The 17,644-nt window shown below is 42.3% G+C and overlaps 1 protein-coding gene across 1 annotated transcript in view; it reads left to right on the forward strand.

The window, feature by feature from the left end:
- The first annotated feature begins 6,266 nt into the window (after nucleotides 1–6,266).
- Nucleotides 6,267–17,644, forward strand: part of LOC115124853 (leucine-rich repeat and fibronectin type-III domain-containing protein 4-like) — a 124,965-nt gene continuing 113,587 nt past the window's right edge. Inside the window, 2 exon segments of the mRNA XM_065021155.1 lie at nucleotides 6,267–7,008; nucleotides 7,894–9,406. The gene's annotated coding sequence lies outside the window, so the exon portion shown is untranslated.

Raw genomic sequence — 17,644 nt, forward strand, 5'->3', positions numbered from 1 at the left:
ACCACTGTCTCTAGACCACTGTCTCTAGACCACTGTCTCTAAACCACTGTCTCTAGACTACTGTCTCTAGACCACTGTCTCTAGACCACTGTCTCTAAACCACTGTCTCTAAACCACTGTCTCTAGACCACTGTCTCAGACCACTGTCTCTAGACCACTGTCTCTAGACCACTGTCTCTAAACCACTGTCTCTAGACCACTGTCTCTAGACCACTGTCTCTAGACCACTGTCTCTAAACCACTGTCTCTAGACCACTGTCTCTAGACCACTGTCTCTAAACCACTGTCTCTAGACCACTGTCTCTAGACCACTGTCTCTAGACCACTGTCTCTAAACCACTGTCTCTAAACCACTGTCTCTAGACCACTGTCTCTAAACCACTGTCTCTAAACCACTGTCTCTAGACCACTGTCTCTAGACCACTGTCTCTAGACCACTGTCTCCAGACCACTGTCTCTAGACCACTGTCTCTAGACCACTCTCTAAACCACTGTCTCCAGACCACTGTCTCCAGACCACTGTCTCTAGACCACTGTCTCTAGACCACTCTCTAGACCACTCTCTAAACCACTGTCTCCAGACCACTGTCTCTAGACCACTGTCTCTAGACCACTCTCTCTAAACCACTGTCTCTAGACCACTGTCTCTAGACCACTGTCTCTAGACCACTGTCTCTAGACCACTGTCTCTAGACCACTGTCTCTAGACCACTGTCTCTAAACCACTGTCTCTAGACCACTGTCTCCAAACCACTGTCTCTAGACCACTGTCTCTAAACCACTGTCTCTAGACCACTGTCTCTAGACCACTGTCTCTAAACCACTGTCTCTAGACCACTGTCTCTAAACCACTGTCTCTAAACCACTGTCTCCAGACCACTGTCTCTAAACAACTGTCTCTAAACCACTGTCTCTAGACCTAGACCACTGTCTCTAGACCACTGTCTCTAGACCACTGTCTCTAAACAACTGTCTCTAGACCACTGTCTCTAGACCACTGTCTCTAGACCACTGTCTCTAAACCACTGTCTCTAAACCACTGTCTCTAAACCACTGTCTCTAGACCACTGTCTCTAGACCACTGTCTCTAAACAACTGTCTCTAAACCACTGTCTCTAGACCACTGTCTCTAGACCACTGTCTCTAGACCACTGTCTCTAAACAACTGTCTCTAGACCACTGTCTCTAGACCACTGTCTCTAGACCACTGTCTCTAAACCACTGTCTCTAAACCACTGTCTCCAGACCACTGTCTCTAGACCACTGTCTCTAGACCACTCTCTAAACCACTGTCTCTAAACCACTGTCTCCAGACCACTGTCTCTAGACCACTGTCTCTAGACCACTGTCTCTAAACCACTGTCTCTAGACCACTGTCTCTAGACCACTGTCTCTAGACCACTCTATCTAAACCACTGTCTCTAGACCACTGTCTCTAAACCACTGTCTCTAGACCACTGTCTCTAGACCACTGTCTCTAGACCACTGTCTCTAGACCACTCTCTCTAAACCACTGTCTCTAGACCACTGTCTCTAAACCACTGTCTCTAGACCACTGTCTCTAGACCACTGTCTCTAAACCACTGTCTCTAGACCACAGTCTCTAAACCACTGTCTCTAAACCACTGTCTCCAGACCACTGTCTCTAAACAACTGTCTCTAAACCACTGTCTCTAGACCACTGTCTCTAGACCACTGTCTCTAGACCACTGTCTCTAAACAACTGTCTCTAGACCACTGTCTCTAGACCACTGTCTCTAGACCACTGTCTCTAAACCACTGTCTCTAAACCACTGTCTCTAGACCACTGTCTCTAGACCACTGTCTCTACACCACTGTCTCTAGACCACTGTCTCTAGACCACTGTCTCTAAACCACTGTCTCTAAACCACTGTCTCCAGACCACTGTCTCTAAACAACTGTCTCTAGACCACTGTCTCTAGACCACTGTCTCTAGACCACTGTCTCTAAACAACTGTCTCTAGACCACTGTCTCTAGACCACTGTCTCTAGACCACTGTCTCTAGACCACTATCTCTAAACCACTGTCTCTAGACCACTGTCTCTAGACCACTGTCTCTAGACCACTGTCTCTAAACCACTGTCTCTAGACCACTGTCTCTAGACCACTGTCTCTAAACAACTGTCTCTAAACCACTGTCTCTAGACCACTGTCTCTAGACCACTGTCTCCAGACCACTCTCTAAACCACTGTCTCTAGACCACTCTCTAAACCACTGTCTCCAGACCACTCTCTAAACCAATGTCTCTAGACCACTCTCTAAACCACTGTCTCTAAACCACTGTCTCTAGACCACTGTCTCTAGACCACTGTCTCTTAACAACTGTCTCTAGACCACTGTCTCTAGACCACTGTCTCTAGACCACTGTCTCCAGACCACTGTCTCTAAACAACTGTCTCTAAACCACTGTCTCTAAACCACTGTCTCTAAACCACTGTCTCTAAACCACTGTCTCTAGACCACTGTCTCTAAACCACTGTCTCTAGACTACTGTCTCTAGACCACTGTCTCTAGACCACTGTCTCTAAACCACTGTCTCTAAACCACTGTCTCTAGACCACTGTCTCTAAACCACTGTCTCTAAACCACTGTCTCTAGACCACTGTCTCTAGACCACTGTCTCTAGACCACTGTCTCCAGACCACTGTCTCTAGACCACTGTCTCTAGACCACTCTCTAAACCACTGTCTCCAGACCACTGTCTCTAGACCATTGTCTCCAGACCACTGTCTCTAGACCACTGTCTCTAGACCACTGTCTCTAGACCACTGTCTCTAGACCACTGTCTCTAGACCACTGTCTTTAGACCACTGTCTCTAGACCACTGTCTAGAATGAAGGATATGCGCCTGTTAGTCACAAAGTGAGAGATGTCAGGGTAACAGACTGCTGTCTGTCCGACATCTCACTACCTGGGTGTTGTGTGGTTACAGTCAAATTTGGGGAGAGATGGAGAGAGCATGAATTTGCACGTCCCATAAAATGTGAGAATATGGTAACGAGTCGAAATCCACTTAGTCTGTTGTTTCTAGATGGTACATTCAATAATTGTATTTATCCTGCAGGTCACACGCACACATACACAAACACACGTGCACACATACACAAACAGCATACACAAACACACGTGCACACATACACACACAGCATACACAAACACACGTGCACACGTTGGTGTGGTGAACTGCTGTTCGTTAATTACTTTCTCTAGGATATTGATCGGTTTGTTTAGAGGGTCAGGGGGACAGCTCTGTGGGAGTGTGTTCTGTGGGAGTGTGTGTATGTTCTTTGTGTGTGTGTGTGTGTGTGTGTGTGTGCGTGTGTGTGTGTGTGTGTGACTAGAATATGCCTGGGGTATTGGTTTCCATTTCATCAGTATGTGGTCTCGCTGACCTATCAGCGACATGAATCAATCAATTAACTAACAAATCACAAGACTAGATACCACCAGTAATACACTAGATACCACCAGTATTAGACTAGATACCACCAGTATTAGACTAGATACCACCAGTAATACACTAGATACCACCAGTATTAGACTAGATACCACCAGTATTAGACTAGATACCACCAGTAATACACTAGATACCACCAGTATTAGACTAGATACCACCAGTATTAGACTAGATACCACCAGTATTAGACTAGATACCACCAGTATTAGACTAGATACCACCAGTATTAGACTAGATACCACCAGTATTAGACTAGATACCACCAGTAATACACTAGATACCACCAGTATTAGACTAGATACCACCAGTATTAGACTAGATACCACCAGTATTAGACTAGATACCACCAGTAATACACTAGATACCACCAGTATTAGACTAGATACCACCAGTATTAGACTAGATACCACCAGTATTAGACTAGATACCACCAGTATTAGACTAGATACCACCAGTATTAGACTAGATACCACCAGTAATACAGTAGATACCACCAGTATTAGACTAGATACCACCAGTATTAGACTAGATACCACCAGTATTAGACTAGATACCACCAGTAATACACTAGATACCACCAGTATTAGACTAGATACCACCAGTAATACACTAGATACCACCAGTAATACACTAGATACCACCAGTATTAGACTAGATACCACCAGTAATACACTAGATACCACCAGTATTAGACTAGATACCACCAGTAATACACTAGATACCACCAGTATTAGACTAGATACCACCAGTATTAGACTAGATACCACCAGTATTAGACTAGATACTACCAGTATTAGACTAGATACCACCAGTATTAGACTAGATACCACCAGTATTAGACTAGATACCACCAGTATTAGACTAGATACCACCAGTATTAGACTAGATACCACCAGTATTAGACTAGATACCACCAGTATTAGACTAGATACTACCAGTATTAGACTAGATACCACCATTAATACACTAGATACCACCAGTATTAGACTAGATACTACCAGTAATAGACTAGATACCACCAGTATTAGACTAGATACCACCAGTATTAGACTAGATACCACCAGTATTAGACTAGATACCACCAGTATTAGACTAGATACCACCAGTATCAGACTAGATACCACCAGTATCAGACTAGATACCACCAGTATTAGACTAGATACCACCAGTATTAGACTAGATACCACCAGTATTAGACTAGATACCACCAGTCACTTTACAGTCCTGTGTGTGTGTGTGATTGTGTGTGAGTGTGTGTGTGAGAGTGTGTGTTATTGTGTGCGAGTGTCAGTGCGTCTATGTTATTGTGTGTGTGTGTGTGTGTGTGTGTGTGTGTGTGTGTGTGTGTGTGTGTGTGTTAGTCTGAATCCGCCTCTGTCCTGCCTTATTATCATTTTATTGAGACAAATGGTGAGGTTCCGTCCCCTAATCTAAACCTATACACACCTATTTTACTTTGTATGTGTATCTGTGTGTGTGTGTGTGTGTGTGTGTGTGCGTGTGTTTGTGTGTGTTTGTGTTAATGTTTTAATATGTTTGTGTGTGCATTGATTCAGTGTGTGTTTACTCACTCCAGCCATCCTAATCTCAATCCTTCCATCACTACATTCATCCTAATCTCCCTTCACCCTAATTTCCATTTATCCTAATCTCCATTTATCCTATTCTCAATCCATCCTAATCTCCATTCATCCTAATCTCCATTCATCCAAATCTCCATTAATCCTAATCTCCATTCATCCAAATCTCCATTCATCCTCATCTCCATTCATCCTAATCTCCATCCATCCTAATCTCCATTCATCCTCATCTCCATTCATCCTAATCTCCCTTCATCCTCATCTCCATTCATCCTAATCTCCATCCATCCTAATCTCCCTTCATCCTCATCTCCATTCATCGTAAACTCCATCCCTCCTAATCTCCATTCATCCTAATCTCCATTCATCCTAATCTCCATTCATCCTAATGTCCATCCCTCCTAATCTCCCTTCATCCTAATTTCCATTCATACTAATCTCCATTCATCCTAATCTCCATTCATCCTAATCTCCATCCATTTTCTACTTCCTTCCTTCACGCTTATCTATTTTCTTGCTTCTGCCTCCATCTCTACTTTCAGACTTCTCTTTTTTTTGTTTCTATCCAGGCACATGCATCTGGAGTGTCTCTCTCCAGCTCTCTCTCTCTCCCTCTTTCTCTCTCACTCTATCCATCTTTTTTCTTTTTCACTTGCTCACTCCCCCTCACTCTCATTCCCTCCTCTCTCTCCTACCCACCCACCCTCGCTCCATCCCTCTACCTCTCCCACCCTCGCTCCATCTCTCTCTCTCTCTCTCTCTCTCTCTCTCTCTCTCTCTCTCTCTCTCTCTCTCTCTCTCTCTCTCTCTCTCTCTCTCTCTCTCTCCGTCTCTCTCTCTCTCTCTCCGTCTCTCTCTGTATCAGTCAGTGTAGCCTGCACATGGTAAGCAGACACACACTCCTCTTCTCTCTCTTCTGTTGATGCTACAAAATCCCACCATCCACCCGGAGGAAGACAAAACAAGTAGAGAGGAGTAAAACGATAGAGAGATAAGAGGATGAATGAAAACAGGAGGACTGCTGACAAGGAGGACAAAACCTACAGAGGGATTTATCTCCACCGGTGTTTTTCCTCGTTTCTGGTTTTAACGTTTTCTTCCTCTCCCTTCATCCCTCTCTTCTTCTTTACTCCGGGATTAAAATGAATTCAAAATGCAATCTACGGACAGAGAGAGATCTGGACAGAGGTAGAGATGGAAGAGGGGATGAATAAAAGAGAGAGGATTTGTTCTCTGAAGAGATTCTGAGCTGTACAGCTGGTGAGAGAACGAGAAAGACAGCGACAGAGTGAGAGAGCGAGAGAGTGAGAGAGAGAGCATGAGAGGGTTGCCTGTTTTTTCTGAGTTGCAGTTGTCACATGGACCGGGAGATACAGGAGAGAGGATACGACATTCTGGTATTCCAAACGGAAGGATACAGTAAACTACGACATTCTGTGATTCCAAACGGAAGGATACAGTAAACTACGACATTCTGGGATTCCAAACGGAAGGATACAGTAAACTACGACATTCTGGGATTCCAAACTGAAGGATACAGTAAACTACGACATTCTGGGATTCCAAACGGAAGGATACAGTAAACTACGACATTCTGGGATTCCAAACGGAAGGATACAGTAAACTACGACATTCTGGGATTCCAAACGGAAGGATACAGTAAACTACGACATTCTGGGATTCCAAACGGAAGGATACGGTGAACTACGACATTCTGGGATTCCAAACGGAAGGATACAGTAAACTACGACATTCTGGGATTCCAAACGGAAGGATACGGTGAACTACGACATTCTGGGATTCCAAACGGAAGGATACGGTGAACTACGACATTCTGGGATTCCAAACGGAAGGATACAGTAAACTACGACATTCTGGGATTCCAAACGGAAGGATAAAGTAAACTACGACATTCTGGGATTCCAAACGGAAGGATACAGTAAACTAGGTTTGTTTGATCTCTATAACCTTGTGAAGGAGTGAAAGGGAAAGAGGGAGCGGAGGAAGGGGTGGAATGATATTTTAGTAAAATAACAGAAGGACTAGAGCAAAGGATGTGTTTGAAATGAATGGAAAACACACAGATAGATTGAAATAGAAATTGTAAGAGAAAGAGAGAGAGAGAGAAAGCGAGAGAGAGAAAGCAAGAGAGAGAGCGAGAGAGAGAGAGAGAGAGAGAGAGAGAAAGCAAGAGAGAAAGAGAGAGAGCGAAAGCAAGAGAGAGAAAGCAAGAGAGAGAGCGAGAGAGAGAAAGAGAGAGTGAGGCTAACTAGATTTTGTTGATAGAGGTGTCAGCTTTAGAGACATTTGATTGACAGCTGGGACAGGCAGGTGGGCAGCATTAAATCTTTGTCCCCAATGGCACCATATTCTCTATAAAGTGTACTACCCTGAGGGCTCTGGTCAAAGTCTACTACCCAGAAGGCTCTGGTCAAAAGCAGTACACTATGTAGGGCATTGGGAGCCAATTGGGAGGCGGACTTGCAGTCTAGTTGACATTTCACCAAGATCAATATATTTTTTGAGAAACAAGGTCAACATGTCATGATTAACAGTGTTTGTGTGTATGTATATGTGTGTGTGTGTGTATTTGACACACACACTGCACACACTGATAGAGAGAGAGGGAGGGAGAGGTCGGAGAGGAGCGAGTGCTCCAGAGAGAAAAGATAATGGATGTCCAAATCGTTTGTATTTATTTAGTACTGGGCTTTCAGACTGTCTGCACACACACACACACACGCACGCGCGCATACACATACACACACACACACACACAAGTGCGCGTAGACACACACACACACACATGATTTTTTCTCCTGCTCTATTACAGATGAACAACAACAAGAACCACCTCCTTCCTCTTTCTATCCGGCTCGTGATTCGACCCACCAAGGGAACCAGGAACCAGGTACCCGGAATCAGGAACCAGGAACCAGGAACCAGGAACCAGGAATCAGGAACCAGGAACCAGGAACCAGGAACAGGAACCAGGAATCAGGAATCTTCTGTGGTGAAAAACATAATGTATTATTATATACAATAAGAAGATGGAATATTCCAGAAAAGTTAACGGATGTGGAACTCCAGGAAGGATAGAAGAGGGCTGCTGACAGAGGGAGGAAACGACTGAAGGAAAGGAGGAGAGAGAAAGAGGAGAGGGAGGAAACGACTGAAGGAAAGGAGAGAGAGAGACAGAGGAGAGAGAGGAAACGACTGAAGGAAAGGAGAGAGAGAGACAGAGTAGAGGGAGGAAACGACTGAAGGAAAGGAGAGAGAGAGACAGAGGAGAGAGAGGAAACGACTGAAGGACAGGAGAGAGAGAGAGAGACAGAGGAGAGAGAGGAAACGACTGAAGGAAAGGAGAGAGAGAGACAGAGGAGAGGGAGGAAACGACTGAAGGACAGGAGAGAGAGAGAGACAGAGGAGAGAGAGGAAACGACTGAAGGAAAGGAGAGAGAGAGACAGAGGAGAGAGAGGAAACAACTGAAGGAAAGGAGGAGAGAGACAGAGGAAAGAGATTGACATACTGCCCGATCGAGATCTGTCTATCCTACGTTCCATGATATTACATCCCCACAGGATATGGCAAACAGGAAAGACTGCTCCTCATTTAGTGAGTTTCTGAATAATGGGATTGAATGGGCGTGAAAATATTTTCCCCTGGAACTAAATGATATAATGGGATCGTGGAGTGTGTGACTCCATTTTGTACAGACACAGCTGATACACACGGGAGAAAACACCTGGAGCTGGAATCTACACAGCTGATACACACGGGAGAAAACACCTGGAGCTGGAATCTACACAGCTGATACACACAGGAGAAAACACCTGGAGCTGGAATCTACACAGCTGATACACACGGGAGAAAACACCTGGAGCTGGAATCTACACAGCTGATACACACGGGAGAAAACACCTGGAGCTGGAATCTACACAGCTGATACACACGGGAGAAAACACCTGGAGCTGGAATCTACACAGCTGATACACACGGGAGAAAACACCTGGAGCTGGAATCTACACAGCTGATACACACAGGAGAAAACACCTGGAGCTGGAATCTACACAGCTGATACACACGGGAGAAAACACCTGGAGCTGGAATCTACACAGCTGATACACACGGGAGAAAACACCTGGAGCTGGAATCTACACAGCTGATACACACAGGAGAAAACACCTGGAGCTGGAATCTACACAGCTGATACACACGGGAGAAAACACCTGGAGCTGGAATCTACACAGCTGATACACACAGGAGAAAACACCTGGAGCTGGAATCTACACAGCTGATACACACAGGAGATGATTTGGAGCTTGGAGTGACACTGACAGAAAAGGTAAAGTATGACTGTTACACACACACACACACACACACACACACACACACACACACACACACACACACACACACACACACACACACACACACACACACACACACACACATACACACACACACACAGACATACACACACAGACACTCACACACTCTCACACACACACACACACACACACACACACACACACACACACACACACACACACACACACACACACACACACACACACACACACATACACACATACACACACACACAGACATACACACACAGACACTCACACACTCACACACACACACACACACACACACACACACACACACACACACACACACACACACACACACACACACACACACACACACACACACACACACACACACACACACACACACACACACACACACACACACACACACACACACACACACACACACAGACACACACAAACTCTCTCACACACACACACACACACACACACACACACACACACACACACACACACACACACACACACACACACACACACACACACACACACACACACACACACACACACACACACACTCACACACACACACACACACACACACACACACACACACACATCCGCTACACATAACTAAATAAAAAACAGAAGTGCAATCACAAATCAAATCAAAGTTTACTTCACGTGCGACGAATGGTGTAGTAGACCTTACAGTGAAATGCTGAATACAACAGGTGTAGTAGACCTTACAGTGAAATGCTGAATACAACAGGTGTAGTAGACGTCACAGTGAAATGCTGAATACAACAGGTATAGTAGACCTTACAGTGAAATGCTGAATACAACAGGTGTAGTAGACCTCACAGTGAAATGCTGAATACAACAGGTGTAGTAGACCTTACAGTGAAATGCTGAATACAACAGGTGTAGTAGACCTTACAGTGAAATGCTGAATACAACAGGTGTAGTAGACCTTACAGTGAAATGCTGAATACAACAGGTGTAGTAGACCTTACAGTGAAATGCTGAATACAACAGGTGTAGTAGACCTCACAGTGAAATGCTGAATACAACAGGTGTAGTAGACCTTACAGTGAAATTCTGAATACAACAGGTATAGTAGACCTCACAGTGAAATGCTGAATACAACAGGTGTAGTAGACCTTACAGTGAAATGCTGAATACAACAGGTGTAGTAGACCTTACAGTGAAATGCTGAATACAACAGGTGTAGTAGGCCTTACAGTGAAATGCTGAATACAACAGGTATAGTAGACCTTACAGTGAAATACTGAATACAACAGGTGTAGTAGACCTTACAGTGAAATGCTGAATACAACAGGTGTAGTAGACCTTACAGTGAAATGCTGAATACAACAGGTGTAGTAGACCTTACAGTGAAATGCTGAATACAACAGGTGTAGTAGACCTTACAGTGAAACGATGAATACAACAGGTGTAGTAGACCTTACAGTGAAATACTGAATACAATAGGTGTAGTAGACCTTACAGTGAAATGCTGAATACAACAGGTGTAGTCGACCTTACAGTGAAATGATGAATACAACAGGTGTAGTAGACCTTACAGTGAAATGCTGAATACAACAGTTGTAGTAGACCTTACAGTGAAATGCTGAATACAACAGGTGTAGTAGACCTTACAGTGAAATGATGAATACAACAGGTGTAGTAGACCTTACAGTGAAATGCTGAATACAACAGGTGTAGTAGACGTCACAGTGAAATGCTGAATACAACAGGTGTAGTAGACCTTACAGTGAAATGCTGAATACAACAGGTGTAGTAGACCTCACAGTGAAATGCTGAATACAACAGGTGTAGTAGACCTTACAGTGAAATGCTGAATACAACAGGTATAGTAGACCTTACAGTGAAATGATGAATACAACAGGTGTAGTAGACCTTACAGTGAAATACTGAATACAATAGGTGTAGTAGACCTTACAGTGAAATGCTGAATACAACAGGTGTAGTCGACCTTACAATGAAATGATGAATACAACAGGTGTAGTAGACCTTACAGTGAAATGATGAATACAACAGGTGTAGTAGACCTTACAGTGAAATGCTGAATACAACAGGTGTAGTAGACCTCACAGTGAAATGCTGAATACAACAGGTGTAGTAGACCTTACAGTGAAATGCTGAATACAACAGGTGTAGTAGACCTTACAGTGAAATGCTGAATACAACAGGTGTAGTAGACCTTACAGTGAAATGATGAATACAACAGGTGTAGTCGACCTTACAGTGAAATGACTGAATACAACAGGTGTAGTAGACCTTACAGTGAAATGATGAATACAACAGGTGTAGTCGACCTTACAGTGAAATGATGAATACAACAGGTGTAGTAGACCTTACAGTGAAATGATGAATACAACAGGTGTAGTAGACCTTACAGTGAAATGATGAATACAACAGGTGTAGTAGACCTTACAGTGAAATGATGAATACAACAGGTGTAGTAGACCTTACAGTGAAATGATGAATACAACAGGTGTAGTAGACCTTACAGTGAAATGATGAATACAACAGGTGTAGTAGACCTCACAGTGAAATGCTGAATACAACAGGTGTAGTAGACCTTACAGTGAAATGCTGAATACAATAGGTGTAGTAGACCTTACAGTGAAATGCTGAATACAACAGGTGTAGTCGACCTTACAGTGAAATGATGAATACAACAGGCGTAGTCGACCTTACAGTGAAATGATGAATACAACAGGTATAGTAGACCTTACAGTGAAATGATGAATACAACAGGTGTAGTAGACCTTACAGTGAAATACTGAATACAATAGGTGTAGTAGACCTTACAGTGAAATGCTGAATACAACAGGTGTAGTCGACCTTACAATGAAATGATGAATACAACAGGTGTAGTAGACCTTACAGTGAAATGATGAATACAACAGGTGTAGTAGACCTTACAGTGAAATGCTGAATACAACAGGTATAGTAGACCTTACAGTGAAATGATGAATACAACAGGTGTAGTAGACCTTACAGTGAAATACTGAATACAATAGGTGTAGTAGACCTTACAGTGAAATGCTGAATACAACAGGTGTAGTCGACCTTACAATGAAATGATGAATACAACAGGTGTAGTAGACCTTACAGTGAAATGATGAATACAACAGGTGTAGTAGACCTTACAGTGAAATGCTGAATACAACAGGTGTAGTAGACCTCACAGTGAAATGCTGAATACAACAGGTGTAGTAGACCTTACAGTGAAATGCTGAATACAACAGGTGTAGTAGACCTTACAGTGAAATGCTGAATACAACAGGTGTAGTAGACCTTACAGTGAAATGATGAATACAACAGGTGTAGTCGACCTTACAGTGAAATGACGAATACAACAGGTGTAGTAGACCTTACAGTGAAATGATGAATACAACAGGTGTAGTCGACCTTACAGTGAAATGATGAATACAACAGGTGTAGTCGACCTTACAGTGAAATGATGAATACAACAGGTGTAGTAGACCTTACAGTGAAATGATGAATACAACAGGTGTAGTAGACCTTACAGTGAAATGATGAATACAACAGGTGTAGTAGACCTTACAGTGAAATGATGAATACAACAGGTGTAGTAGACCTTACAGTGAAATGATGAATACAACAGGTGTAGTAGACCTCACAGTGAAATGCTGAATACAACAGGTGTAGTAGACCTTACAGTGAAATGCTGAATACAATAGGTGTAGTAGACCTTACAGTGAAATGCTGAATACAACAGGTGTAGTCGACCTTACAGTGAAATGATGAATACAACAGGCGTAGTCGACCTTACAGTGAAATGATGAATACAACAGGTGTAGTAGACCTTACAGTGAAATGCTGAATACAACAGGTGTAGTAGACCTTACAGTGAAATGCTGAATAAAACAGGTGTAGTAGACCTTACAGTGAAATGCTGAATACAACAGGTGTAGTAGACCTTACAGTGAAATGCTGAATACAACAGGTGTAGTAGACCTTACAGTGAAATGCTGAATACAACAGGGGTAGTAGACCTTACAGTGAATTGCTGAATACAACAGGTGTAGTAGACCTTACAGTGAAATGCTGAATACAACAGGTGTAGTCGACCTTACAATGAAATGATGAATACAACAGGTGTAGTAGACCTTACAGTGAAATGATGAATACAACAGGTGTAGTAGACCTTACAGTGAAATGCTGAATACAACAGGTGTAGTAGACCTCACAGTGAAATGCTGAATACAACAGGTGTAGTAGACCTTACAGTGAAATGCTGAATACAACAGGTGTAGTAGACCTTACAGTGAAATGCTGAATACAACAGGTGTAGTAGACCTTACAGTGAAATGATGAATACAACAGGTGTAGTCGACCTTACAGTGAAATGATGAATACAACAGGTGTAGTAGACCTTACAGTGAAATGATGAATACAACAGGTGTAGTCGACCTTACAGTGAAATGATGAATACAACAGGTGTAGTCGACCTTACAGTGAAATGATGAATACAACAGGTCTAGTAGACCTTACAGTGAAATGATGAATACAACAGGTGTAGTAGACCTTACAGTGAAATGCTGAATACAACAGGTGTAGTAGACCTTACAGTGAAATGATGAATACAACAGGTGTAGTAGACCTTACAGTGAAATGATGAATACAACAGGTGTAGTAGACCTTACAGTGAAATGCTGAATACAACAGGTGTAGTAGACCTTACAGTGAAATGATGAATACAACAGGTGTAGTAGACCTTACAGTGAAATGCTGAATACAACAGGTGTAGTAGACCTTACAGTGAAATGCTGAATACAACAGGTGTAGTAGACCTTACAGTGAAATGCTGAATACAACAGGTGTAGTAGACCTTACAGTGAAATGCTGAATACAACAGGTGTAGTAGACCTTACAGTGAAATGCTGAATACAACAGGTGTAGTAGACGTCACAGTGAAATGCTGAATACAACAGGTGTAGTAGACCTTACAGTGAAATGCTGAATACAACAGGTGTAGTAGACCTTACAGTGAAATGCTGAATACAACAGGTGTAGTAGACCTTACAGTGAAATGCTGAATACAACAGGTGTAGTAGGCCTTACAGTGAAATGCTGAATACAACAGGTATAGTAGACCTTACAGTGAAATGCTGAATACAACAGGTGTAGTAGACCTTACAGTGAAATGCTGAATACAACAGTTGTAGTAGACCTTACAGTGAAATGATGAATACAACAGGTGTAGTAGACCTTACAGTGAAATGATGAATACAACAGGTGTAGTAGACCTTACAGTGAAATGCTGAATACAACAGGTGTAGTAGACCTTACAGTGAAATGCTGAATACAACAGGTGTAGTAGACGTCACAGTGAAATGCTGAATACAACAGGTGTAGTAGACCTCACAGTGAAATGCTGAATACAACAGGTGTAGTAGACCTCACAGTGAAATGCTGAATACAACAGGTGTAGTAGACCTTACAGTGAAATGCTGAATACAACAGGTGTAGTAGACCTCACAGTGAAATGATGAATACAACAGGTGTAGTAGACCTTACAGTGAAATGCTGAATACAACAGGTGTAGTAGACCTCACAGTGAAATGCTGAATACAACAGGTGTAGTAGACCTTACAGTGAAATGCTGAATACAACAGGTGTAGTAGACCTTACAGTGAAATGCTGAATACAACAGGTGTAGTAGACCTTACAGTGAAATGATGAATACAACAGGTGTAGTAGACCTTACAGTGATCAGCCTAGAGATATATAGCCTATCACTAACTAACAGATCTAGGATCAGATATTATAGATCAGAGATGTATAGCCTATCACTAACTAACAGATCTAGGATCAGATATTATAGATCAGAGATATATAGCTGATATATGCTGATTTTAACCTCAATAAATAATCAAACTTACAGGCTTTAACCAATAGTGCGAAAAAAGGTATTAGGTGAACAATAGGTAAGTAAAGAAATAAAACAACAGTAAAAAGACAGGCTATAGACAGTAGGGAGGCTATATACAGTAGAGAGGCTATATACAGTAGAGAGGCTATATACAGTAGAGAGGCTATACACAGTAGAGAGGCTATATACAGTAGAGAGGCTATATACAGTAGAAAGGCTATACACAGTAGAGAGGCTATATACAGTAGAGAGGCTATATACAGTAGAGAGGCTATATACAGTAGAGATGCTATATACAGTAGAAAGGCTATATACAGTAGAGGAGCTATATACAGTAGAGGGGCTATATACAGTAGAGAGGCTATATACAGTAGAGAGGCTATACACAGTAGAGAGGCTATATACAGTAGAGAGGCTATATACAGTAGAGAGGCTATATACAGTAGAGGGGCTATATACAGTAGAGGGGCTATATACAGTAGAGAGGCTATATACAGTAGAGAGGCTATACACAGTAGAGAGGCTATATACAGTAGAGAGGCTATACACAGTAGAGGGCTATATACAGTAGAGGCTATACACAGTAGAGAGGCTATATACAGCAGAGAGGCTATATACAGTAGAGAGGCTATACACAGTAGAGGCTATATACAGTAGAGAGGCTATATACAGTAGAGAGGCTATATACAGTAGAGAGGCTATATACAGTAGAGAGGCTATATACAGTAGAAAGGCTATATACAGTAGAGAGGTTATATACAGTAGAGAGGCTATACACAGTAGAGGGGCTATATACAGTAGAAAGGCTATATACAGTAGAGAGGTTATATACAGTAGAGAGGCTATACACAGTAGAGGGGCTATATACAGTAGAGAGGCTATACACAGTAGAGAGGCTATATACAGCAGAGAGGCTATATACAGTAGAGAGGCTATACACAGTAGAGAGGCTATATACAGTAGAGAGGCTATATACAGTAGAGAGACTATATACAGTATAGAGGCTATACACAGTAGAGAGGTTATATACAGTAGAGAGACTATATACAGTAGAGAGGCTATATACAGTAGAGGGGCTATATACAGTAGAGGGGCTATATACAGTAGAAAGGCTATATACAGTAGAGAGGCTATACACAGTAGAGAGGCTATATACAGTAGAGAGGCTATATACAGTAGAGAGGCTATACACAGTAGAGAGGCTATATACAGTAGAGAGGCTATATACAGTAGAGAGGCTATATACAGTAGAGAGGCTATACACAGTAGAGAGGCTATATACAGTAGAGAGGCTATATACAGTAGAGAGGCTATATACAGTAGAGGGGCTATATACAGTAGAAAGGCTATATACAGTAGAGAGGTTATATACAGTAGAGAGGCTATATACAGTAGAGAGGCTATATACAGTAGAGAGGCTATATACAGTAGAGGGCTATATACAGTAGAAAGGCTATATACAGTAGAGGTTATATACAGTAGAGAGGCTATATACAGTAGAGAGGCTATATACAGTAGAGGCTATATACAGTAGAGAGGCTATATACAGTAGAGAGACTATATACAGTAGAGAGGCTATATACAGTAGAGAGGCTATATACAGTAGAGAGGCTATATACAGTAGAGGGGCTATACACAGTAGAGAGGCTATATACAGTAGAGAGGCTATATACAGTAGAGAGGCTATACACAGTAGAGAGGCTATATACAGTAGAGAGGCTATATACAGTAGAGAGGCTATATACAGTAGAGAGGCTATACACAGTAGAGAGGCTATACACAGTAGAGGGCTATATACAGTAGAGGGGCTATATACAGTAGAGGCTATATACAGTAGAGAGGCTATATACAGTAGAGAGGCTATATACAGTAGAGAGGCTATATACAGTAGAGGGGCTATATACAGTAGAGGGGCTATATACAGTAGAGAGGCTATATACAGTAGAGAGGCTATACACAGTAGAGAGGCTATATACAGTAGAGAGGCTATATACAGTAGAAAGGCTATACACAGTAGAGAGGCTATATACAGTAGAGAGGCTATATACAGTAGAGAGGCTATATACAGTAGAGATGCTATATACAGTAGAAAGGCTATATACAGTAGAGGGCTATATACAGTAGAGGGCTATACACAGTAGAGAGGCTATATACAGTAGAGAGGCTATATACAGTAGAGAGGCTATATACAGTAGAAAGGCTATACACAGTAGAGAGGCTATATACAGTAGAGAGGCTATATACAGTAGAGAGGCTATATACAGTAGAGATGCTATATACAGTAGAAAGGCTATATACAGTAGAGAGGCTATAT

The sequence above is a fragment of the Oncorhynchus nerka genome, linkage group LG8, assembly GCF_034236695.1.
Source record: "Oncorhynchus nerka isolate Pitt River linkage group LG8, Oner_Uvic_2.0, whole genome shotgun sequence".
NCBI classification, from domain to species: domain Eukaryota; kingdom Metazoa; phylum Chordata; class Actinopteri; order Salmoniformes; family Salmonidae; genus Oncorhynchus; species Oncorhynchus nerka.